At 43.7% G+C, this 24,721-nt stretch overlaps 1 protein-coding gene across 1 annotated transcript in view; it reads right to left on the minus strand.

Moving 5' to 3' along the window:
• SIPA1L1 (signal induced proliferation associated 1 like 1) overlaps positions 1 to 24,721 on the minus strand; it is a 347,094-nt gene that overhangs the window by 303,595 nt on the left and 18,778 nt on the right. Inside the window, exon 2 of the mRNA XM_060262825.1 lies at positions 16,125 to 16,306. The gene's annotated coding sequence lies outside the window, so the exon portion shown is untranslated. The remainder of the gene's footprint in view (positions 1 to 16,124; positions 16,307 to 24,721) is intronic.

A 24,721-nucleotide genomic window follows, 5' to 3' on the forward strand; every position in this document is an offset into this window, starting at 1 on the left:
AAAACCTGCTCTCTTTCAAGTTTGAAAAGGACTGACACCATACCCCAGGACAAACCAAGGTTGATTAGTGTAAGAAACTGAAAAAGATGGTAGTTGGGGTCAGTCTAGAAATATTAATCTGCCATAGCCACATAGAAGTACTTAACAGGAACACCTTCTTATTTAGTATTGTTTTAAGCAAACACAAATTCCACAAGCAGACATACGAAATATGAGTTGAAAGAGGATTCACCTCTATTCCAACCCATTCCAGAGGAGAATCAGAGGTAGCTGCTTTTAACATGGAGTCTATATTAGCTGCTTCATAATATGCATATATATAATCTAGGTATATCAAGACCCACACAAGCTGATCTAAGAATCATATTTACATTAATTCTTGCTGCTTTATATCCCCAGAAAAACCAACTCAAATCACTTTGCCATTTCTTAAAAACAGCTTTAGTTATAGAAATTGGAACTGACCGGAATAAAAAAAACCCTCCTATGCTTAAAAGCCGAAAGTAAACAAACTGAAACTAGACCCTGACACAACCAAGGTAATGCTGTTTGGGATTACTCAGGTCTTGATGGGCATTGTGCTTCTCACTTTTGATAGGCTTCAGCTGTTCCTTGCTGACTCTGCCAAAAACTAAGGGGTTATGCAAGACTGAGCATTACTGCTGGAGAAGGAAATTAATGCAGCTGCAAAAACCATTTTCTTCCAATTTAGCTTAGCTTGGAGGATGGCCCCCTACTTTGACTCGACTGATCTGGCCAACTGGATCCACACCGCAGTAACATCAAGACTAGTCTACTTTAATGCACTCTATATAAGTCTCCCACAAAATCAGCTTAGAAGTTCCAGTTAAAACAGAAAGCTGCAACTCTGTTATTATCAGGAATTAGGTAGTACAAGCATATTACTGTATATCTGCAGGACCTCCTCTCCTCTTATGCCTTACCACAACTTCGCTCATCTGAACAGGGCCTTCTGCAGGTGCCACATTGCAAATGGGCAAGATCAACAAGCACCCATTCATATGCATTCTCCATAGCAGCCCTCCTCACTACAGAATGGCCTGTCTGAGCAGACATTTCTAAAGAAAGAACAGGATTGTTGACCATACTACTCCTATTCATCATCTATTGCTATATGTTTTCATCTTGCTTTTACTACATTATATATCTACTTACATAATACAATTTATTGCATTAACATGTTATGTTTAATACTTATGCCTTATTTCAGATTTCTACAATCCTAAACACCGGGCTTTTTTGGTAGCAGGAACTCCTTTGCATATTAGGCCACACACCCCTGATGTAGCCAATCTTCCTGGAGCTTACAGTAGGCCCTGTACTAAGAGTCCTGGAAGCTCCTGGAGGATTGGTTACATCAGCGGTATGTGGCCTAATATGCAAAGGAGTTCCTGCTACAAAAAAAGCCCTGTCCTAAACCTCATACATTGTTTCTTAGATCTCTCAAAACAACTCTATCAAAAATATGTTGATAATGCTACAAGGCTCAAGTTACAACAGATAAAATAATATCAAAATAAATATTTATTTTTATTTTATTTTATTGGATTTATATCTTGCCCTCCCCGCTGAAGCAGGCTCAGGGCTGCTCACAACAGTAAAAGCATTTACAGGTTAAACATTAACTAATTAAAATCTTACAATAAAACAATTAAAACATTTTAAAAACAGTTTGATGCTAATAATAATACATTACAGTAACTTCAATCTTCTTGAGCACCCTCATATGTGGCTATCCATTAAAAGCAAGTTGAAATAAAGCTGTCTTGGAAGCCTTGTGGAACTGAACAAGGTCCCGCAAGGCTCTTGTTTCTTCTGACAGTTGGTTCCACCAATAGGGGGCCGCTATGGAGAAGGCTCGCTCCCGAGTGATCTTCAGTCTTGCCTCCCTCAGCCCAAGGATCGATAATAGGTTCCCTGTCCCTGATCTGAGTACCCTCTGGGGAACATATGGGAAGAGACGGTCCCTAAGGTAGACAGGTCCTCGGTCATATAGGGCTTTAAAGGTAATAACCAGCACCTTGCAGCGAATCCGGTACACTACTGTCAGCCAGTGCAGTTTCCGTAGCCCAGGTTGTATGTGCTCCCACATGGGGAGCCCCAATAACAGCCTAGCTGCTGCATTCTGCACCAGCTGCAGTCTCCAGATTTGAGACAAGGGCAGCCCAATGTAGAGGGTATTACAGTAGTCCAATCTCGAGGTGACCGTAGTGTGGATCACAGTTGCCAGGTCGCCACGGTCAAGGAAAGGGACCAACTGCCTTGCCCGCCTAAGGTGGAAAAAGGCAGATTTGGCCATGGCTGCTATCTAGGCCTCCATTGTCAATGAAGGTTCCAGTAGCACCCTCAAGCTTCTGACCTTGGGTGCCACTACAAGTGGTGCACCATCAAAATCTGGTAGGGGGATTCCCCTTCCCAGGCTGCTGCGGCTCAGGTAAAGGACCTCTGTCTTTGTCGGATTCAGCTTAAGCCACCCTGCCACAGCCTTCACCACCAAGTCCAGATTTTCTGGGGAACAGGTAGATCGGCTGTCCATCAGTAGATAGAGCTGGGTGTCATCAGCGTACTGATGGCAACCCAACCCATACCTCCTGGCAATCTGGGCAAGAGGACGCATATAGATGTTAAACAGTTAAGTGGGTGTCCCTGGGATGTCTGTTCCCCAATTGCCACCCTTTGTCCCCGACCGTGGAGAAAAGAGGAGAGCCACTGTAAGGTCAACCCCTGAATCCCTGCGTCGGCAAAGTAGTGAATCAGCAACTGATGGTCGACCGTGTCAAACGCAGCCAACATGTCCAACAAAATCAGTATCGCTGAACCGCCTCGGTCCAGATGCCGCTGGAGATCATCCACCAGGGCGACCAGTACTGTCTCCACACCATGACCTGGGTTGGACTGATGGGGGTCCAGGACGGAAGCAACCTCTAACTGTAGCACTACATCCCTCTCAATAATTTTGCCCAGAAAGGGCAAATTCGAGAACGGCCAATAGTGTGCCAGTTCAGCTGGATCTAGTGATGGTTTTTTCAGGAGAGGGCGGACCACTGCCTCTTTGAGGGGCCCTGGAAAGAGCCCCTCAGAGAGCGATCTATTTACGATATCCCATATAGAATATCATAGCTCCAACTGGCAAGCTTTAATCAGCCAGGATGGGCAAGGGTCCAGATCACATGGGTACACATGTTGTCGACTTCCTCCAGGCTGAGTGTTGTAAAACAATCCAAAGTTGATTCAGAAAAGAAGTACGGAGCCTCAAGTTCACTTAGGTCGTTTTCGCACTCACCTTCCGCCGGCGCGACCCCCCTCTTCACCGCGCAGGATCTGCGCGGATTTCACACTAAACGCTGCGGAGCAGCCAGAAAAGCCGGAAGCTCCCGTCGCAAAAGCCGCGCAAACGCCAAACTGCTTTTTGGCGGTTTCAGTTTGAGCGGCTTTTGCGCCGGGAGCTTCCGGCTTTTCTGGCTGCTCCGCAGCGTTTAGTGCGAAATCCGCGCAGATCCTGCGCGGTGAAGAGGGGAGTCGCGCCGGCGGAAAGTGAGTGCGAAAACGACCTTACTGTTTCAACAGTAGCAGGGAGGTCGTTGCAGAGCGACAAGATCTTATCTGCGAAAAAAATCGCAAAAGCCTCACAGCCAATAGCCAATTCCCTACAGTTTGGCCTGCCTTATGGCAGAGTTGTGAAATTCCGAATAATACTAAATAAATGTGCTGGGCACAAATTTGCAGATGCAATCTTAGCTGCGAAGTAAACTTTCTTTGTGGTTTTGACTGCCATCTCATAGGGTCTCAAACTCTCTATAAGATGTTCTGGTTGCTTCGTCTCGAGTACACCGCCACCACCTCTCTAGCCATCTGAGTCTTCGTTTCATCAGCCGCAGCTCTGGGTTATACCACGGGGCCAGCTTAGAACGAGGGTGCAGAGGGCATCATGGAGCCATCTCATCAATGGCCACAGTGAGCAGGTCTCAACCAGGTCATCTAGAGATTCGCCAGGAGGCCAGGGGTCCGACAGGGCCATCTGGAACCACACTGGGTCCATCAGGTTCCGCAGGCAAGCTAAAATATGCTCGCCGTCTAAACTGGTTTGGGGTGGCACATCCATACAAGCCTTCAGGGTATAGTGGTCCGACCATGGCACTGCTTCTGCAGTGATCCAGTCCACTAAGACTCCCATCGCAAAGATCAAATCCAGCTTGTGTCCGGCCTGATGTGTGGGCGCTGTAACAAATTGGGAGAGTCCTAGTGTCGCCATGGATGACACCAGGTCCATTGCCTGACTAGAGTTCGCATCATCGGCGTGGACATTGAAATCACCCAGGACCAAAAGCCTTGGGTGTTCCAATGCCCAGTCTGTTACGGCCTCCATCAGGGATGACGTCGCCCCAACCCTGTATGGGCGGAGAGCCTATTTTGGCTCGCCCCCGGGGCTTGATGGACCCAGAATGGTTCCAAACAGCCCTGAGGGATCCCTGGCCCACTGGCAATTCCCTCGATGACCTGGTGGAAGTCTGGCAGGACCAGCTTTCCAGGGCTATCGACGAAACTGCACCTCGGCGCCCTCTGCGCCCTCGTAAGAGGCTGGCCCCATGGTATACCTTGGAATTACGCCAGCTGAAACAAGGGCTCAGACGACTAGAGAGACGGTGGAGGCATACTCGGGATGAAGCGACGAGAACATCCTACAGAACGCTTATGAGGTCTTATGAGATGGCAGTCAAGGCTGCAAAGAAAGAATACTTCGCAGCCAAGATTGCATCTGCAAAATCGCGCCCAGCACAATTGTTTAGAGTAATTGGAGATCTTATAACACTGCCACAAGGCAAACCAAATATTAGAGAATTAGAGATAGGCTGTGAGGCATTTGCGAAATATTTTGCAGATAAAATCTCGTCGCTCCGCCAAGACCTGCCTATCACATTAGATACAGTAAGTGAAACTGAGGCTCCGCTCCTGTCTTCAGATTTAATTCTGGACCACTTCGACCCGCTCAGCCTGGAGGAAGTCGATGGAGTTCTCTCTGCTGCTCGCCCAACAACATGTGATTTGGACCCTTGCCCCTCTTGGTTGATTAAATCTTGCCAGAGGGAGCTTAGATGTCCTCTACGGGACATCATAAATAGATCCCTCCTAGAGGGGCATTTCCCAACACCTCTGAAAGAGGCCTTGGTCCGCCCCCTCTTGAAAAAATCTACAGCAGACCCGGCCGAATTGACAAACTACCGACTAGTGTCCAATTTACCATTTTTAGGTAAAATTATCGAGAGGGCAGTGGCGCTGCAGCTACAGAGATTTCTAGATGACGCTTCTGTCCTGGACCCGTGCCAGTCTGGCTTCCGGCCGGGTCACGGGACGGAGACGGTCCTGGTCGCCTTGGTGGATGACCTCCAGCGGCAACTGGATCGAGGCGGTGTGGCAGTGCTGATGTTATTAGATTTGTCGGCTGCATTTGATACAGTCGACCATCTGTTGCTGATCCGCCGCCTCACCGACATAGGGGTAGAGGGGCTGGCCTTACAATGGCTTTCCTCCTTCCTCATGGGTCGGGGACAGAGGGTGGCGATTGGGAGTGAGCGATCCCAGAGGCGCACACTAGACTGTGGGGTGCCCCAGGGAGCAGTTCTCTCCCCGATGTTATTCAATATCTATATGTGCCCCCTCGCCCAGATTGCCCGGAGATTTGGGCTGGGTTGCCATCAATATGCAGATGACACCCAGCTCTATCTACTAATGGACGGACGGCCCTCCTCCGCCCCGGGGAACCTGGACTGGGCTTTGCAGGCTGTTGCAACGTGGCTTAGACTGAGCGGGCTGAAGTTGAACCCAGCGAAGACAGAGGTTCTCCATGTGGGTCGTGGCACTCTGGGGAAGGAAATATCTCTCCCGGCCTTTGACGGGGCGCCTCTGAAGACGGCGCAACGGGTAAAGAGCCTGGGTGTTTTACTGGAGCCTTCATTATCAATGGAGGCCCAGATAACAGCCACTGCCAAGTCAGCATTTTTTCATCTGAGGCGGGCGAGGCAGTTGGCCCCTTTCCTAGAGCGGCAGGACCTAGCAATGGTGATCCATGCGACGGTCACCTCAAGACTGGACTACTGTAACGCTCTCTACATGGGGCTGCCTCTGTACCGGACCCGGGAACTGCAGCTAGTGCAGAATACGGCAGCCAGGCTGCTACTTGGTCTCCCAAGACGGGAGCATATATGGCCGGGGCTACGCGGACTGCACTGGCTGCCGATTGTATACCGGATCCAGTACAAAGTGCTGGTCATAACCTTTAAAGCCCTATATGGCCAAGGACCGACCTACCTGAGGGACCGTCTCTCCCCATATGAGCCCCAGAGAGCACTGAGGTCAGTAGGCAAAAACAAACTGAATATCCCTGGGCCAAAAGAAGTTAAACTTCAAAGCACCCGCACTCAGGCCTTTTCAGCCGCGGCCCCACAACTCTGGAACCAGCTCCCAGAGGAGGTGCGGGCCCTGCGGAGCTTAGACCAGTTCCGCAGGGCCTGCAAGACCGTCCTCTTCAAACAGGCGTTCACCAATGACTGAGCTAATGTTTACTGCTAAATTAATAATGTTTACCGCCAATGTTAGTTTTAGTAATGTTTTGATTATTGATTGATTGGTTTTAATGTGAATTTAATGTTTTATTATTGTATTGTTTCACTTTTAAATGCTGTTAGCCGCCCTGAGCCTGCTCCGGCGGGGGAGGGCGGGATATAAATAAAATTTTACATTACATTACATTACATGATAAGGTGCTGGCCGGGGCATTAGGCTTTCAGTACACCAGCCAGACCGCCAACCCTTTGCCAACATCTCACGCCAGACCGGCACGTTCAATACCATCAATCTTTATTTGATTATATGGTGTACAAAACAGTAAAATTTATTTATTTATTATATGATGTACAAAATAGTAAAATTTAAAACACAGGGCCTGAATATCAGGCTGAACAAGCTTTACATAAGCTGTAATAATTTCCCTTATAAAATTGAGAAAAATGTAAAATGACCAACATAAGACCATATACGTTTCAGCCTTAAAGGCCTTCCTTTATGGTCAGTAATTCATACTTTCCAAAAACACACACCCATCCAGAAAACTACCATATATCATTCCTGATCAGGTGTTGTTATCTGAAAATAACAAAAAGGAAAAAGGTAAATTGGTATACTGGAAATAAGCATTACCAGTGATATATTTTTTTAAAAATCTGCAAAAAAATACAAAACCATTTCTATCTCATATATTGTGTGTGGTATAATGTAAACTTATAAAGCAGGCCATGGATCTCATTACATGGTAGTTGCACTCACACATAACTCTTTCTTGATGTAATAAGCTATAAGTTGAAAGCAGAATATTATTTTTATTGCATGATTTGGAAGTATGTGTTTTAATTCAGAATTCTACTTGCCTAGTAGTAGTCCTCTTTTCTTTATCATACAATCTGTTCTCTAGGGTTTAATCTATGGAAAAGGGCTAAACAGAACAGTGTTTAAGACACAAATGACATTTGTTGGAGAATATCCTCCCGGAAAAGAAGTTATAACTACACTATCTTATTCTACCCAGCCTTGTAGCAGATTGCTTAGATTTAACAACCTGCAAGCAAAGCTTTACTCATGGACAGCAGCTTTTGAGCCTCCTTCTCCAAACCACAACCCCTTGTACCCCAGAGGAAGAGGTGGTGGTGGTCTTTGATTTGTATCCCGCCCTCCCCACCGAAGCAGGCTCAGGGCAACTCACATGGCATAATATAATATGCTACATTACAACAGTTAAAACAAGGTGATTACAAAACATTTTACAAATCCTATATATATATTATTATCCTATGTTAAAATCATCTAATTAAAAACCATCAGTTAATTCGGTGCTAAAATCTCGGTGTTATCCATCTTACAGTTTTTCCGTGGCAACGGTATTTCTTCTACTGTAACTCCTGAGGGTTAGAGAACCCTTGTGAATAGTGTGGGATGTAGCAGCGGAAATTAGGAATCAGAGGAAATTGTTCTAAAGCATAAGGACAGTGTTGGATCCAAGCTGCAGCATGCTAAAAATTATGCCTTTGAATGGCCATCCTTGCATCTTAAAACACCTTCTTCTGGATTTCCATCAGGCTTTAAATCTTGTACAGATATGCTCCTGGAAACCTCATCTCTTTGTTTCATATAACAATATAAACGTTTCCTTTCTATCCAAGAGCTACAAATATGATGCCTGGGAGGAGGAGGAAAAGTTTTCATCAGCACACAGTATTGCTTTTTAAACCAATAGCTGTTTCAAGATTTGGAAAAGGTTTCCTAGAATTAATAGTGCAATAAACAAGTTCGTATGTCACCATGAGACAATTCCAGAAAATTAACTTCAATGGAGAGACTAAATGAAAGCATTCAGACTGCACTATTTATATAATAGCTACCAGTATTCCTCTCATTGCAAACCCTCACAGTTCCCTCTCTTTCACAAATCTGTATGCAAACGGTACTGAAACTTCAGCATAAACAAAGGACCTTCTTCCATCAATCGACGTAATGTGAGTTCATAACTGCACGAGCATAGGATTCGTATAGCAATACAAGGTATGCAACCTTTCCTCAGTCAAAGTGAAAAATAATGTAACTGTACACAGAAAGAAACTGCTACTGCAAATATACTGCACAGACCATCCTTTTCCTTTTCTTGTTATTTTTGTATTATAACCTTTTAACACACCAGTGTAAAGATAAATTTGGATTACTGCATCTTAATTTTTGCTTCAGAAAGGAATATGTACAAAATCCACAAGAGGGCAATTTATTTTGTACATTTATGTATCACCTTTCTTTTCCAGCATTTAAGAAAGATTACAGTTCAAAATATAAATTGCACAATATAAGAGCAAAAGAGTACAGAAAGAGAAAATGAAAACAAGCAAATTCTGGCACTAACTCCTAAGTAACATACAGCAGAAAAGACAGGCTCAAGTGGCTACTCCAAAATTCATACCCTTACAGTGAATGAAGGCCAGCATCTTTTGGAAATGCTGAAAATGTATTTGGATTGACTTTTAATTATTAGCTACTTGGCAAACTAAGCCTTACAACTTAAGACTTTCTGGTTAATTAACTGTAACTCTTCAGTATTACCATACAGAAGCAGAATTTGTTACAGGTAAAAAAACCCGTAGCATTTCATGCTCTGTAACTCAAGAGACTAAAGTCTGCTCCCTCCAAACTTTTATAGATTCCATTATTAAGGACAACAAAGATATCAATTACAGCAATACAATAATTTTGGGGTTCAACCGTTATATAAATAAAACATTCTTTTACATCACTAACAAGTTATAGACATATTTAAGGCTTTCAGGTGGAGTTTTCAAGAACTTTAAGCAGAAAGTGTATAGTTCAATTTGTAAGCTGCAGTACTGCAGTCCAGCCTCTCTGCTCACGATCCGAGTTCAATCCCGGCAAAAGCTGGGTTCAGGTAGCTGGCTCAAGGTTGACTCAGCCTTCCAGCCTTCCGAGATTGGTAAAATTGGTACCCAGCTTGCTGGCAGAAAAGTGCAGATGACTGGGGAAGGCAATGGCAAACCACCCCATAGATAAAGATGGAAGATTTGTAGCAGTGGAAATAACATTTTATGACACAATACTGACTTCGAAAATAATTTGGGACTACAAAGGAGAAGGTGAGGACTGCATAAAAACTATATGATGCTAGTACCTCTGAAATAACCCACTTCTACACAATGCCCAGTCTTCTCTTTCCATTGACCCATCCACACATACACCCATTCCCCATGAAGCAGGATCTAGTCTACAAAAGCACACAGCACCACAAATCCTTTTGTCTGTATCAGCAAAACAATATAGTCCTGTGCCACTTCTTTTAAAACCAAGGGCTATTTCTCTGGAATTTGACACTTCTGTAGCAGAAATAAAACCACAAACAAATCAATTCTAGTGAAAAATTATTTGAAAATAGTTATGATTTTGCATGATATACCAAATTGTTTTAAAGGCCACAAGTGTAGGACACTTTTATAGACTAGATCCTGTTTCATTGTTGGTGGGGGGAGGATGGAGGCACAAGTGTGCATGTGTGTGTAATGGCAGAGGACTAAGCACATTGTGAAAATCACATATTTGCAGAGGTTCGCACTTAATGCTGGCCAACCAATTGGAGATTAAAGAATACATTGGTATACCGCATTACTCAATAACAGATGAAATAAACTTCGATTAAACATATATGTAAAATGATGATGATATTGGATTTATATCCCGCCCTATACTCTGAATCTCAGAGTCTCAGAGCGGTCACAATCTCTTTTACCTCCCCACAACAGACACCCTGTGAGGTAGATGGGGCTGAGAGAGCTCTTACAGCAGCTGCCCATTCTCCTACGAGAACTATGGCTGACCCAAGGCCATTCCAGCAGCTGCAGGTGGAGGAGTGGGGAATCAAACCCGGTTCTCCCAGATAAGAGTCTGCACACTTAACCACTACACCAAACTGGCCCATATATCTTATCATACAGGCTATATAGTGCAAATTAGCACCCACTTGCATCAGAATCTGAAAGTGAACAAACAAAAAGCTATCAATATTCATATTTATAGAAATACTCCCCTATGCTCTATCACTTCAAAACAGATCATCTCAGCAATACCTGTTTTCCATTACTGAGACTCAACTAATCAAAGAAAGAATTTGCCTGTTTTTTTACAGTCCGCCTTTCTCACTGAGACTCCAGACAAATTACATGGTGTAAAACTGTGCAATCAAGAAACATATGCTAGGATTACAAAAATTAGAAAAAATGCAGAATATCAGACATGATCTGTCGAACAATGCAGAAGGATAGAAAACAATGCAGAAAAAGCAAGATAATACATACAACAAAGAGATAATACATACCACAGTGACAAATAGGGTATTAGTCCCTTTATAAAGGCATATTCCTGAACTATTCTATTATACTATAGTCCTATCACCTTTTTAAAAGTGTCCCTCCAGGTCTACAGTGCACTAAAGGTATAGTCAATCAGAACATTCAAAAGTGATCATGGTTTAGAGATTTCCTGTATTGCATCTTTCACTGCATGTGGATAGAGGACCCTGCGGGAGATGAGTCAGTCACTGGCACAACTCTTAATCATATGCAAGGTATCGGGTATTCCTGCCACCTTTAAAAACTTATACACTTAATAATAAGCCTTGAGACCTAGAACAAACACTTGGCATGTTGGTGCATGCAACTGATAGTGGTGTATGTGCATAAATTAAATCCATCCTCATATTGCAGTACTGCTGGTATCAGCAAAATACCAACATAGTTGAATGATGGACAATGAGCCTTCTAATCTCTCACCAAATCTCTGTGCTCTCTGTGGAATGCTCCTGAAAGCCCTGACTGTCCTTAAATCTGACACCATGAGTTGATTAATCCTCTTGCTCTATATTTCTGTTATTATATCAGAGCTTGCTAGCCTCAGCATTTGCTCTATAAAGCACTCAGCACTAAGGCTTGCAGCAGGTTTGGTCACAGCGAATATGCTGCTGAAAGGACCAACATGACTATGCATTTATGGGACAGTTTGGTGTAGTGGTTAAGTGTGCAGACTCTTATCTGGGAGAACCTGGTTTGATTCCCCACTCCTCCACTTGCACCTGCTGGAATGGCCTTGGGTCAGCCATAGCTCCGGCAGAGGTTGTCCTTGAAAGGGCAGCTGCTGTGAGGGCCCTCTCTAGCCCCACCCACCTCACAGGAGGGCAGTGGAGCATGGTGCTGCAAGAGGGAGGGAGGGGTAGGCGATGGTGGGGGGGAGGAAAAATAAGGCATTTGTCTTGGATACTGAGAGGGGAGGGGGAGAGACCCCAATTCAGTGCCCCCCTCCCAGCGCCCTAGGCAAATGCCTAATATACCTAGTGGGTGAGCTGACCCTGACTGTACCTAATCATTAACATGACCCCATCTGTGGATACTGAAATCCAGAAACTGGGGCACAGACAGACAAACCTAAAGAAAAAGCCCAGGTTTGTCAAAATATCTGAAGTCTAAAAGTAAAGTAAAATACACTGATTAGTGGATTTAAAGCCCCCAAAATGATAAAAGAAGTGCCTGTAGCTTTATTTTTCTTTGCAAAATTTATTTCCTGACTTTCTGCCCTCAAAAGAGCCACCACGGAAGCTAACAAATTAAAAATACATAATAAACTCACATTTTAAAACTATTAAAACCAAAATATCATTAAAATAAAATGCATAAAATAGCATAAAAACAATAAAACACTGGGCAGGAAGGAAGGATCACTGAGGGAATTCCAAACCAAACACAAAAGTCTTCATCCTGTAGCAGAAGATGACAAGAAAGGGGGATTGTTGAATCTCCATGAAGCAGAGTTTCAGCATGTTGTTACCATGAAAGAGAAGGCCCTATCCTGGACCTGCCCAATATCAGAAACTGGGAGGTACTCAATGCTGACCAAAGTGGTCGGGTTGGTTCATAATAGAGTAAGTGGTCCTTCTGGTATGTTGGTTCCAAACCATACAAGGTTTTAAATGCTATTAGCAGCACCTTGAATTGTGCCCAAAAAGAACTAGGGAGCCAGTGTGGAAGGACCAAGGCTGCAGGGATGTGGCCCCTATGACCCACTTCAGTCAGCATCATATGAAGTAGCAACATTCTGCACCCACTGAAGTTCCCTGATATTTCTCAAAGGCAATCCTGTGTACAACACATTGGAGTAATTAACCTAAATATAACTGGAAAGTGCATCATAGTGACCATATCTTTCCCTCTCTGAGGTGGAGAACATCTTCGGTGTTTCCCATCATGCTATTAAGGAGGCAGGAACTTCAAACTCTTCCCCTTCCTGTGCAGTTCAGAAACACCCATTTCTCAATTCCTTTTTCTGCCTTGATAGGGAGAGCAATGCAGTAGGATAGGCTCCTACTTTTTTCCCTTACATGTTATTACTTCTTCTTGTCATCATCATCATCATCATTATATTTAATTAATCACCTCATTCTACCCAAGGATGGGCTATGAGCAATGCACATCAGATAAAATAATATATAGACTAAAACAATAGTTGGTTTTAAAACAATAAAAGTTCCAAACCCTGACAGCGTCATGCTAATCGTGTTTATTCTCGCAGACTGTCGGAGCATATGGGGGGAAGAAAATCCTGGAGGAGGATAGGCAAAAAAGAAGCGCGCCAAACATCACTGCCCTCAGTCAAAAGCCTGGCAGAACATCTCTGCCTTATAAGCCCTGTGAAATTGTAAAAGATCCCATAGGGCCCAGATGTCATCCAGCAGAGAGTTCCACCAGGGCTGGAATAAGGTTTTCCTTTTCCCTGAGTTTTTAAGTATCAGTTGAACACTGAGTGGACCAAATTAAATTTCGATAACCAAATTTCCAAACTTTGTTTAAAAACTGTATGCCTTACCCGCATTTGCTAATGAGATGTTACAGCAGGGGTGGGGAACATCTGTCCCAAGGGCCATAAATGGCCCTCGAGATCACTTGGTCTGGCCAAGCCACATGGTAGCCCACCTGGGGCCTGGATGGCCAGCGAAAATTGTGGGGCCCAGTCACACTGTGCAGCAGCCTCCCTGGGGCCTGGCTGGCCAGCCAGTATCACTGCAGGGTCTGGAAAAGTCACTGTCACAGTTTAGGTAAGTTTCTCCCTCATTTCTTTATTTGCCTTTCTTTCTATTTCTTCCCTCCCCCACTTCTCTGTTCTTCCCCCCTTTCTTTCCATGTCTTCCCATTGCTTTATTTCCCCTTATTCTCCTTTTCCTTTATTACCCCTTCTTCCCCACATTCCTTCATTTCCCTCACTTCTTTATTTCCCTTTCTTTCCATTTCTTCATTTGCCTTTCTTCTCCCCTTTATTTCCCTTTCTTCCCTATTTTTATTACCCTTTCTTTCCATTTCTCCCCTTTCTTTATTTCCCTTTATTACCCTTTTTTCCCTCCATTTCATTTTCCTTTCCCCCCCATTTCTTTATTTTTCTTTCTTCCTCCCTCCCTCTCTCTCTGTGGAGACTGAGTGGTGGGCATTGTGAAGGACTGCTGCTGAGGTATGTGGGTGCCTTTAAAGATCTGCTGAGAGCAGCTGCAGTTTCTGCATGGAGGGAAGGATGGCAGAGGTTGGGGGTGGGAGCCAGCTACCACCAGTTCAATTTGTACTTGATTATCCCAGATGGTGTGGCCTAATATGCTAGTGAGTGTGACCTAATATGCTAATCCACTGTGGCCGGACCTGCCTGTCCCACATTGGTCTTGTCAGCCACCAGCGAGCCTGCAGCAGACATGGACTACTGCACCTTTCTTAAATCTTCGTTCGCGAAGTCAAGCCAAGAGAGAATATGCTAATATTAGGGGATGTGGTCTAATATGCTAATGAGTTCCTGCTGGGCTCTTTCTACCCCAAAAAAAGTCCTTGACCTAGGCATTTGCCTAAGACGGTGGGCTGTGTGTATGTGTGCGCCAAATTAGGCTCTCTCCACATGAGTTCAAATAGAAAAACAATTGTTTGCATTAATTTTGCCAGCCTGATCGTTCACCCTTGGTGGAATACTGTTTTTTAAGTTGATAATTTTGTATACCTGTAAATGATGTTACAAATAACCAAATGGCCCTTGGCAGAAAAAAGGTTCCCCACCCCTGTGTTACAGGTACTGTTGGTTCATGCCCCCGTCACAGCCCTCCAGTCTTACAGCTTATTATTGGAAGATGGCCATGATTCTGTCTGGGACAACTGGGACAACAAGCTCAATCTGGCATTAAAAAGAAATCATGAAGCTACTATGACTTAATAAAGGGGGAGGGTGAAGCTACTGTGATGATGATAAAAGCGTTGGCCACAAACTCCATAGTATCCGGAGCGGCCACTGTGTAAGTGAGGAAACTCATCCAGCTTCTTCCTTACTCCAACAAAAGGCTGCTGGAAGGTACCAACAGACTTCTCAAGGCGGCCAAGTTCTCTGTGGATGCCTCTCTAGACACACTCAAGTTATGCTCAAGAGCAATGGCATTTGCAACAGTAACTAAAAAAAGTGTCTGGCTCTTGCATGGCCAGTAGACTTCCTTTCCAAGCACATTGTTGCCTCCAATCTATTTCAAGAAGAAAAATTGTTTGGGGATGCCCTAGAGTAGGTCCTAGCGGAAACTAGGGATAAGAAGGCTATGCCAAAGAATCTTCGATGCTCCAATAGGAGGAATTTTGGTACCAAGTCTTTTCGTACCTCCAGCACCCTCATGAGATCCAGACAAGATTCCAGAAAGTCATACTGGGGCCAATCTAAATAGTCATTCCGGAGGAACTTCTCCAATGCCAAGTTCCCATGGAAGCAGTCTGAGAAGTCTGATAAGCAGAGATGTGAAGCCCAATAAAGCATGACCAGGACACCCTCCCTCTGGGAGGTCGCCTGCTGCATTTCCACTCAGAAGGGATAGACTTCCAGGCAGACTCTTGGGCTTTGGAAATGGTCTATCAAGGTTATGTCATAGAATTCAAAAAGACTCCACCAGATTGCTTTCTGGTATCACCCTACCAAGAGAGACATCACATTCAAGGCCAGAAATCACCTACTTGAGATTTTATCAATAGAGTCAGTCCCTCACACCCAGACCGACTTCCCACTCGCCTTACGCTGTTCTCATGTTCCTCTTCTCAGCAGGACTTCCATCCAATTTCACACTATCTGCTCCTAGGCTGCAACTTGCTCTGCCTTTTTTGCACGGCAAACAGAAACCTCTAAAAACCAGTTTCTGTTTCCTGCGTGAAAAAGGCGACGCTAGTTGCAGCCCTGGGGCAGACAGTGCGAAATCAGATGGAAGCCCCGCTGAGGAGCGTGAGAGCGGTGTAAGGCTAGATGAAGCTCCACCCAGTTGAATAGCCTCTCCACCTCCTTCTACAGGGTGCAAGACCTGAAGCCCCCTTGATTGTTCAGATATGTTATGGCTGCTATGCTGTCCGTGAAGATCAATACATGTTGATTGGCTAGCTGATCCTTGAAATGTTGTAGAGACAGACAAATGGCTTTCAGCTCCAGAGTGTTGATTGGGAGGTGCGCATTGCTTTGAGACTACTGACCATGGGCTTGTTTCTCGTTGAGTGTAGCTCCCCAACTGGAGAGGCTGGCATCTGAGAACAGCTGCAGTTCCTTGTTGATACAGAAGTTTCCCGATGAAGGTTGGAATCTTTGATCCACCACCCTCATATGAATGGAGGATGAGAGGAGCTCTTTCATAGGCTTACAGGAGAGACTATGAGGGCTGTCAGGGAAAGGAAAGAGAAAATAGTGGGTGGGGCAAATATGATACACTTGACTTACTCATTTCTAACAGAAGTATGTATGCTCTTTCTGCCCCACTCAATTCTATCCTCACTGAGATCTACTACCTCACGGAGTCCTCCATAAATATGTGAAAATTCTGGTCATGTCCTTAAAGCCTGCCACTATTGCTCATGCATTTTACAAGGTATTTAAATCTTCTCTAGAACACATAACAGGACCCAGAGTTGTTGTTGTTGTTTTAAAGAACCCAAGGTCCTTATTCATAAATTGTAGGAGTGTTAGAACTAATCTTGAGAACAGAAGTTTTGTGAATATTCTCCCAGGGAAAATCTATCTGATCTGTGTGAAAAACCAGACATCTAAGTCACAAATGCAGAGGTTGCTAACATTTAAAACCCGGCAGCCTATCACATTAGATAAAGGGAATGTTTGAATAGGGTATGAATAATGAATGTGTTCTGAACACAACTGGAATATTTACAGTAGTAAACTAATTTGCACTGCTCCAACTGTTGTAACAAAATCAACAGCAGAAAGTGTCAAACAAATAATAATATTATATGCAATTAGAGTTATATAAATATTGATGGCAAGTTACACCATATTTATTCAGTTGGTGACAAGACTTTCTTTTTGACAACCTAAATGTTGTGTGTTATATGACCTAATACCAATACATAAAACAGACATGCTATGAAAACCTGCTCCATTGTCACTGTTTATTTTTTTAAATTATGCAAGTGTTGACTTCTACACAGTCAGGCCTGGACTAAAAATACAATTTTTGGGAACCACTGAAAACTCCTATGAATTCTATTCTATAAAGCAGCCAATTAATCCAACTTTACATGCTAAGTCATAAATGATGCATTTTATGTTGTTATAGCAACAAATCAAGTTTAGCTTTGATAGGAAAATACCACATACATTTCGATTTCCCAAAAAATTTCCAGCTTTTTTGCCTATGGTTTTTGGTATCTGAAATTTTTTCACCTTTAGTCAGACACAATGAGGAAGTAGTACATTATACCAGGAAGTGCAAGGCAGTTAGGGGAGGACAAGGCAGTTAGGAGAGGGCAAGCTTCATTAACACAATGATACCCAAGATTTCTGTATTCAATCTCTCCATGCCATAAAATCAAGTGTACCATTCTTTCTTGCAAGGAAAGCCAGACTCAGAGGAAAGCCCCATCTATGCGCCATCCAGCCACTCTCATCTTCCCAGGTCTGTGACTCAGGAGGCCGAGAGCCTCACACACAGATTTAGTTTATTCTATAACGATATGCAATAGCCACTAACGTTTCATATGGTTTTCTGCTGCTGAACATAACCAAACCCTAACCTATATCCATAAAAATAATGCAAAATGGGGGGTGGGGGGGAGACCTCTTAACAAAGTTGTTGCCAAAACTTAGGAGGGAGGGGTAGGATGCAAATATTAATTATCCTAGTTTGCAAAATGAGCCCTTGAAATATAAGCCCTAATGAAGTTCAGCCTTGGTTCATAAAGAGCTCATGTGGACATCAGCCAGCCCTCTCTACCATCTGCTTCTCCCATCCCAAAGATTAGAATTCCAAAGATTAGACTGCGACAGCAGGAGTGAAGGCTTTTCGATCATTAAGACCTGATTTCATACAAAGCATTACTGGTTCATTCAGCATGATCAGCCAAACAAAGACAAAGCATCTGCCACCACAGGAGGCCTCCAAACCAGCACTTCCTGTCACCAGCATCCCTTCTTAGCAACCCCTTCTTAGCAATATGCAGATGACACCCAGCTCTATCTACTGATGGGTGGCCAGTCCAACTGTACCCCGGACAATCTGGACCTGGCTCTACAAGCCATAGCATCTTGGCTCAGGCTGAGTTGGCTGAAGTTGAATCCGACGAAGACAGAGGTTCTCTAACTGAGTCAGGGTGGCCCAGGGAGGGAGATCCTTTTGCCAGCTCTTGACGGGGTGCCACTAATACCGGCCCCTAAGGTCAAGAGCTTGGGAGTATGGAGGCCCAGATAGCAGCCACTGCCTTTTTTCATCTTCAGAGGGTATGACAGCTGGCCCCTTTTCTGGAGCATGATGACTTAGCAATGGTGATCCATGCTACGGTCACCTCAAGAATAGACCACTGTAATGCTCTCTACGTGGGGCTACCCTTGAAACTACAGCTAGTGCAGAACACTGCAGCATGGCTGTTAATGGGGCTCCCTCGATGGGGGCACATTCAACCAGTGCTGAAAGAGCTGCACTGGCTACCTATTGTGTTCCAAGTCCACTTCAAGGTGCTGGTACTGACCTTTAAAGCCATATATGGTCGAGCGCCTGCCTATCTATGGGACCACCTTTCTCCATATGTTCCCCAGAGAGCACTGCATTCAGGGACACAAAACCTACTATCTATCCCCAGACCAAGGGAGGCCAGACTGTGTTCTACACAGGCTAGGACCTTCTCAGGGGCAGCACCAGAAATGTGGAACGCCCTCCTAGAGGCCATAAGGGCCCTGCGGGACCTCTTCCAATTCTGCAGGGCCTGTAAAACTGAACTATTTTGACACTTAAATGGGACAGGACTGCCACCCTACACTGCTTAGCGATATCACTCATGAGGAATTACAATCACTATAGGATCACTGTCAGAAGAAAGTTATGATCCCGCCTATACTGAAGTTTTGAGCAGCACCATGAAATGTATTTTAATTGCTATTTTATTGTTTTAAATTATAATCATAAATTGTTTTTGAATTGACTGTTAGCCATCCTGAGTCCGCTTGCAGAGAGGGCAGAATAGAAAACTAAAGAATTAAATAATAAATACATTGTAGAAAAGAGGGAACAGAGACCAGCAGGAAAGGCTGACAGGAAGTTCCCCTAGCTTTTTGGCTTTACAGCCAGTTTGGTGTGGGGGTTAAGTGCATGGACTCTTATCTGGGAGAACCGGGTTTGATTCCTGACTCCTCCACTTGCAGCTGCTGGAATGGCCTTGGGTCAGCCATAGCTCTTGCAGAGCTGTCCTTGAAAGGGCAGCTTCAAGAGTTCTTTCAGACCCACTTACCTCACAGAGAGGGAGGTAGAGGAGGAAGGTAAAGGAGATTGTAAGTCACTCTGAGACTCTGAGATTCAGAGTGAAGGGCAGGGTATAAATCCAATATCTTCTTTCTTTCTCTTTCTTTCTTTCTTTCTTTCTTTCTTTCTTTCTTTCTCTCTCTCTCTCTCTTTCTCTCTCTCTCTCTTTCTGAGAAACCAAGCTAATTACAACTATAACTAATATTTTCTTACATACAAATACAGTAAGTTGCAGGACGGCAAGATTCTACTCAAAGGCTGTGTAATTATTTTAGACACAATTAATCTCAGTCTCGATCACATCACATATCATTCCACCCTGGTATTTCTGTACTGCCTTTCCACAAGTCTTCTCTCTCTTTTGATATCTCAAAACATGCTGAGTTCAGCAGCATTTCAGTCACCCCAAAAGTACTCAAGTTCATAAAAGTATAAAACAGCCAGGAAAAAAACAGATATGCTTGTGGCATAGCTTTATGTAATACAAGCAACAATCCAGTGTGTATGTATAATACATAGTACAAACATTCATTTATTCATTTTCAAGCCAAAGTGATAAGTTCTAAATCTCAGAAATTTATGTTAACTATCCAACAACAAGGCATTTTTCAGATATAAACAAACCTGGGGAGGGGAGAATCAAAAGGTTTGTGTTCCCTCCTCACTTCCACTCACATGTAATTAGCTGATTTTAACTACCCACACATTGATTGGGTCAATATGTGTTCAAGTCAGGAGAGAGAAGTTGGGTTTCTAGATACTCTCAATAACTGTGCCATGGAGCAGATGGTCACAGGACCTAGAAGGGGAGAGGTGATTACAGACTTGGTCCTAAAGCTCAGGACCTGGTAAAAGATGTAAAAATGGTAGCATCAGTTGGGAACAGTGACCACAATGCTATTAAGTTTAGCTTTTATGTAAATAGGAAGTTGCCCCAAAAGACCAGCACAACCACAAATAACTTTAGAAGGCGTAACTTCTCTTAAATGAGAGGACTTGCAAGAAGAAAAACTGAAAGGTCGGGGACAAAGAGTGGCGATTAGGGGTGAATTGTCCCAGAGATACCCGCTGGATTGCGGGGTCCCTCAGGGAGCAGTTCTATCCCCGATGTTGTTTAACATCTATATGCGCCCTCTTACCCAGATTGCCCGGAGATATGGGCTGGGCTGCCACCAGTACGCTGATGACACCCAGCTCTATCTACTTATGGACGGCCGGCCTGCCTGTGTCCCAGAAAACCTGGACCTGGCATTGCAGGCCGTGTCTAGATGGCTCAGGCTGAGTGGGCTGAAGCTAAATCCGACGAAGACAGAGGTCCTTTGCCTGGGTCGCCGTGGTCCAGGGAGGGAGATTCCCTTACCGGCCCTCGACGGTGTGCCTCTGTCAGCGGCGCACAGGGTTAGGAGCCTGGGGGTGCTACTGGAGCCTACCCTAACTATGGAGGCCCAGATAGCAGCCACTGCCAAGTCCGCATTTTTTCATCTTAGGCGGGCAAGGCAGTTGGCCCCTTTCCTGGAGGGCGACGACCTGGCAACAGTGATCCATGCAACGGTCACCTCGAGGCTGGATTACTGCAATGCCCTCTACATGGGGCTGCCCTTGTGCCGAACCCGGAAGTTGCAGCTAGTGCAGAATGCCGCTGCCCGGCTGTTGTTAGGGCTCCCTAGACGGGAGCACATCCAGCCGGGGCTTCGGGGACTGCACTGGCTGCCGATAACATACCGAGTTCGGTACAAGGTGCTGGTTATGACCTTTAAAGCCCTTTATGGTCTGGGACCTGCCTACCTTAGGGACCGTCTCTCCCCACATGTCCCCCAGAGAGTGCTGAGGTCGGGGTCTCAGAACCTCCTTACAATCCCTGGGCCAAAGGAGGCCCGTCTGAAAGCGACCAGGGACAGGGCCTTCTCGATTGCAGCCCCCTGTTGGTGGAATCAGCTCCCGGAGGAGGTGAGGGCCCTGCGGAACCTTGAACAGTTCCGCAGGGCCTATAAAACAACCCTCTTCCGGTTGGCATATAATTAACTGTGAGCAGAATGCCTGAATATTAAATCTTAAACATCAGATTACTGAATATTGGAAATTTGAAGGACTGATTTAAGGAATAGTAGCATAGTGTATATCAATGTGAGTTTTATGTATTTTTAGGTTTTTATGTATTTTATTGTATAATTTTAATCGTATTTAAATCGACCTCTGTTAGCTTTTATTGTTGTAAGCCGCCCTGAGCCCACCTCGGTGGGGTAGGGCGGGATATAAATCGAATAAAGTAAAGTAAAGTAAAGTGAAAGGAAAGGAAAGGAAAGGTAAGGAGGGCCAAATTCCTTTCTAGAAGCTTGGAGGCTATTCTGAAAGAACTCAAATATGAACTTGTGGATCTCTGGACAAAAATATGCAGTCTATCACTAAAATCTGCCTCCATTCCTGCCAACCAGGAGGTAGATAATGTGACCATCATCTTTTTTAAAAAAGTTCTAGAGAAGATCTGGGAAATTACAAGCTAGTCAGTCTAATGTCAATACCGGGTAAGCTGGTGGAATCCATTATTAAAGACAGAATTAGTAGGCATGCTGATGAATAAAATCTACTGAGGAAGAATCAGCATGGATTCTATAAGGGAAGATCTTGTCTCGCTAACCTTGAGGGAATGAACAAACATGTGGACAAGGGTTGACAAGGGTGATCCAGTACATGCTATTTACCTAGACTTCCAGAAGGCTTTTGATAAAGTTCCCTCATTAAAGGCTCCTCAGTAAACTCAACAGTCATCGGATAAGAAAACAAGTCCTCTTGTGGATTAAAAAACTTATTAATGGGAAACAGAATAAATAGGAAATTTTCACCACACAGCTTCATTCTAGGTCCACGGCTTTTTAACTTGTTCATTAATGATGTGGAGTTGAAAGAAAGCAGTGAAGTGACTAAATCTGCAAATGACACTAAGTTACTTAGGGCAGTGAGAAGGATTGTGAGGTGCTCCAGGTGGATCTATCAAGGCTGGGCAACTGGGTGTCAACTTGGCAAATAAGGTTCTACATAGGCAAGAGCAAAGTAATACACATTGGAGCCAAAAATCCTAACTATAAATATATGCTGATGGGGTCCAAACAGGTAGTAACTGACCAGGAAAGAGCTTTTGGAGTTGTGGTAGATTATTCACTGAATATGTTAACCCACTGTACAACTGCAATTTAAAAAGCAAATGCTATGCCGGGGATTATTAGGAAGGAGATAGAAAACAAATAAACCAGTATCATAATGCCCCTGTATAAATTGATGGTGCAGTCTCATTTGGAATAGTGTGTACAGTTCTGGTCATCATACATCAAAAAAGGTATTATAGCATTGGAAAAATTACAGAAAAGGGCAACTAAAATTATCAAGGGAGTGGATCACCTTCCCTATGAAGAAAAGTTAAAGAGGTTAGATGTTTAGCTTGGAGAAAACAATTGGCAGGTAACTTGACAAAGAGTTTTCACAAAATTATGTATGAGATAGATAAGATAAAGAAAAACTTTTCTCCCTTTCTCATAGTACAAGAACTTGCAGGAACTCAATGAAATTAATTAGCAGTAGACTTAGAACAGATAAAAGGAAGTATTTCTTCACCTAAATTAACACATGGAATTCACTGCCACAGGAAGTGGTGGTAACTACAAGCATAGACAGCTTCAAGAGGGGACTGGATAAACATATGGAGCAGATGTCCATCAGTGGCTATTAGCCACAAGGTACAGTTGGAACACTATGTCTGGGGCAGTGATGCTCTGTATTCTTGGTGCTTGAGGGGGTAACAGTGGAAAGGCTTTTGGAGTTCTGGTCCCACTGGTGGACTTCTGATGGCACCTTGATTTTAGCCATTGTGTGATACAGAGTGTTGGCCTGAGTGGGCCGTTAGCCTCATCCAACACGGCTATGTTCTCTCTTATGTTCTTTTGCGTTACTTTAATCTTCCCTTGCAAACCACAGATAATGTTATATCAAAAAAAAATCTACATTCCTTTCCCGCAAACTATGACTCTAAATTGTAACTTAATTCCAGATTGGATTCTTGGTTGGCAATTCAGTTAAAACCAGAGGTTGTAATTTGTCTCAGACTTAGAAAATAGCTCATTAGTTGGCCATGCATGATGGGGAGAGAAGGAAGTATACAAGCTTGAGGATCCCACAGGTAGTGGTAGTTTGTTAGTTTTGATGCTTGAACTGTGTCTGGGAGGGACAAATACTACCACAAAATTTATTGCGGTATTTAAATTTTTGAAAAGCAAATATTCAGACACACAGATCACTTTTTAAAGTATATGACTAAACTGAATATAGGCAAGGGACTATCACATAGTTCTGACATATATAGATCTAGAATATGTTTCAGAGGAAAATTTTAGTAGTCATCATGTTTCTTGGGTTTAATGCTGCCCTGGAAAGACAAGGGCTGTACTGGATGACATAGATTTTCTGCACTAGACAAGGTTCTTAATGAGCCTAGACAGGTTTGGCCAATTCCCTGCAGTCCTGGACATGAAACTCAGCACAAGCCTCTGCTTGCACATTTAAAATAAAAACTCTTGGCACTGTGTGAGTCTTCGTGTAGTATAAACACACTGAACTTGAGTGTTAATACCAGACTGGATTCTTGGTTGGCAACTCAGTTAAAACTAGAGGTTGTAATTTGTCTCAGACTTTAGAAAATAGCTCATTAGTTGGCCATGCATGATGGGGAGAGAAGGAAGTATACAAGCTTGAGGATCTCACAGGTAGTGGTAGTTTGTTAGTTTTGAACTTGAATGTACAAGCTGAGCTTCTGTTCTGCTCCATGGCTAGGGAGATGGCCTACTTACTAGCATAGCAGGTTCCTTTTTAAATGTCATTTTATGTGAAAAGCCCATAAACTCTAATTTGGATTTCTATAGGTCCATTGCTGAGGCTTTCCTGTAACATATTGTGACTTGCAGTATCATAAGAAATGCAAGTAGCCATTTAAACTTTCAGTGTCTGTATTATTTATTTTATTTACATTTATAGTTCATCCTTCTGACTGAGATTCAAGGAAGAATGTACAATTTAAAACAATGCAATCAAACAGAATTACAAATTTAGACAATGCATTAAAACAGTGTAAAACATACAATAAAATATAATAATACACAGTGCAAACCTGGATTACAAAATCAGAGAATACAATACAATAATGGCATAAAATATACAATTAACTGTAGCAAAAAAGTAGTAATGGTAAGTAAAATGGAATAGTCCTCAAAAACTCCTACCAGAATGAGTTCTGAGTCTCTCGGCTTGGCTTCGCGAACGAAGATTTAAGAAGGGTGCAATAGTCCA

Source organism: Heteronotia binoei, chromosome 21 (assembly GCF_032191835.1).
Source record: "Heteronotia binoei isolate CCM8104 ecotype False Entrance Well chromosome 21, APGP_CSIRO_Hbin_v1, whole genome shotgun sequence".
Classification (NCBI taxonomy): domain Eukaryota; kingdom Metazoa; phylum Chordata; class Lepidosauria; order Squamata; family Gekkonidae; genus Heteronotia; species Heteronotia binoei.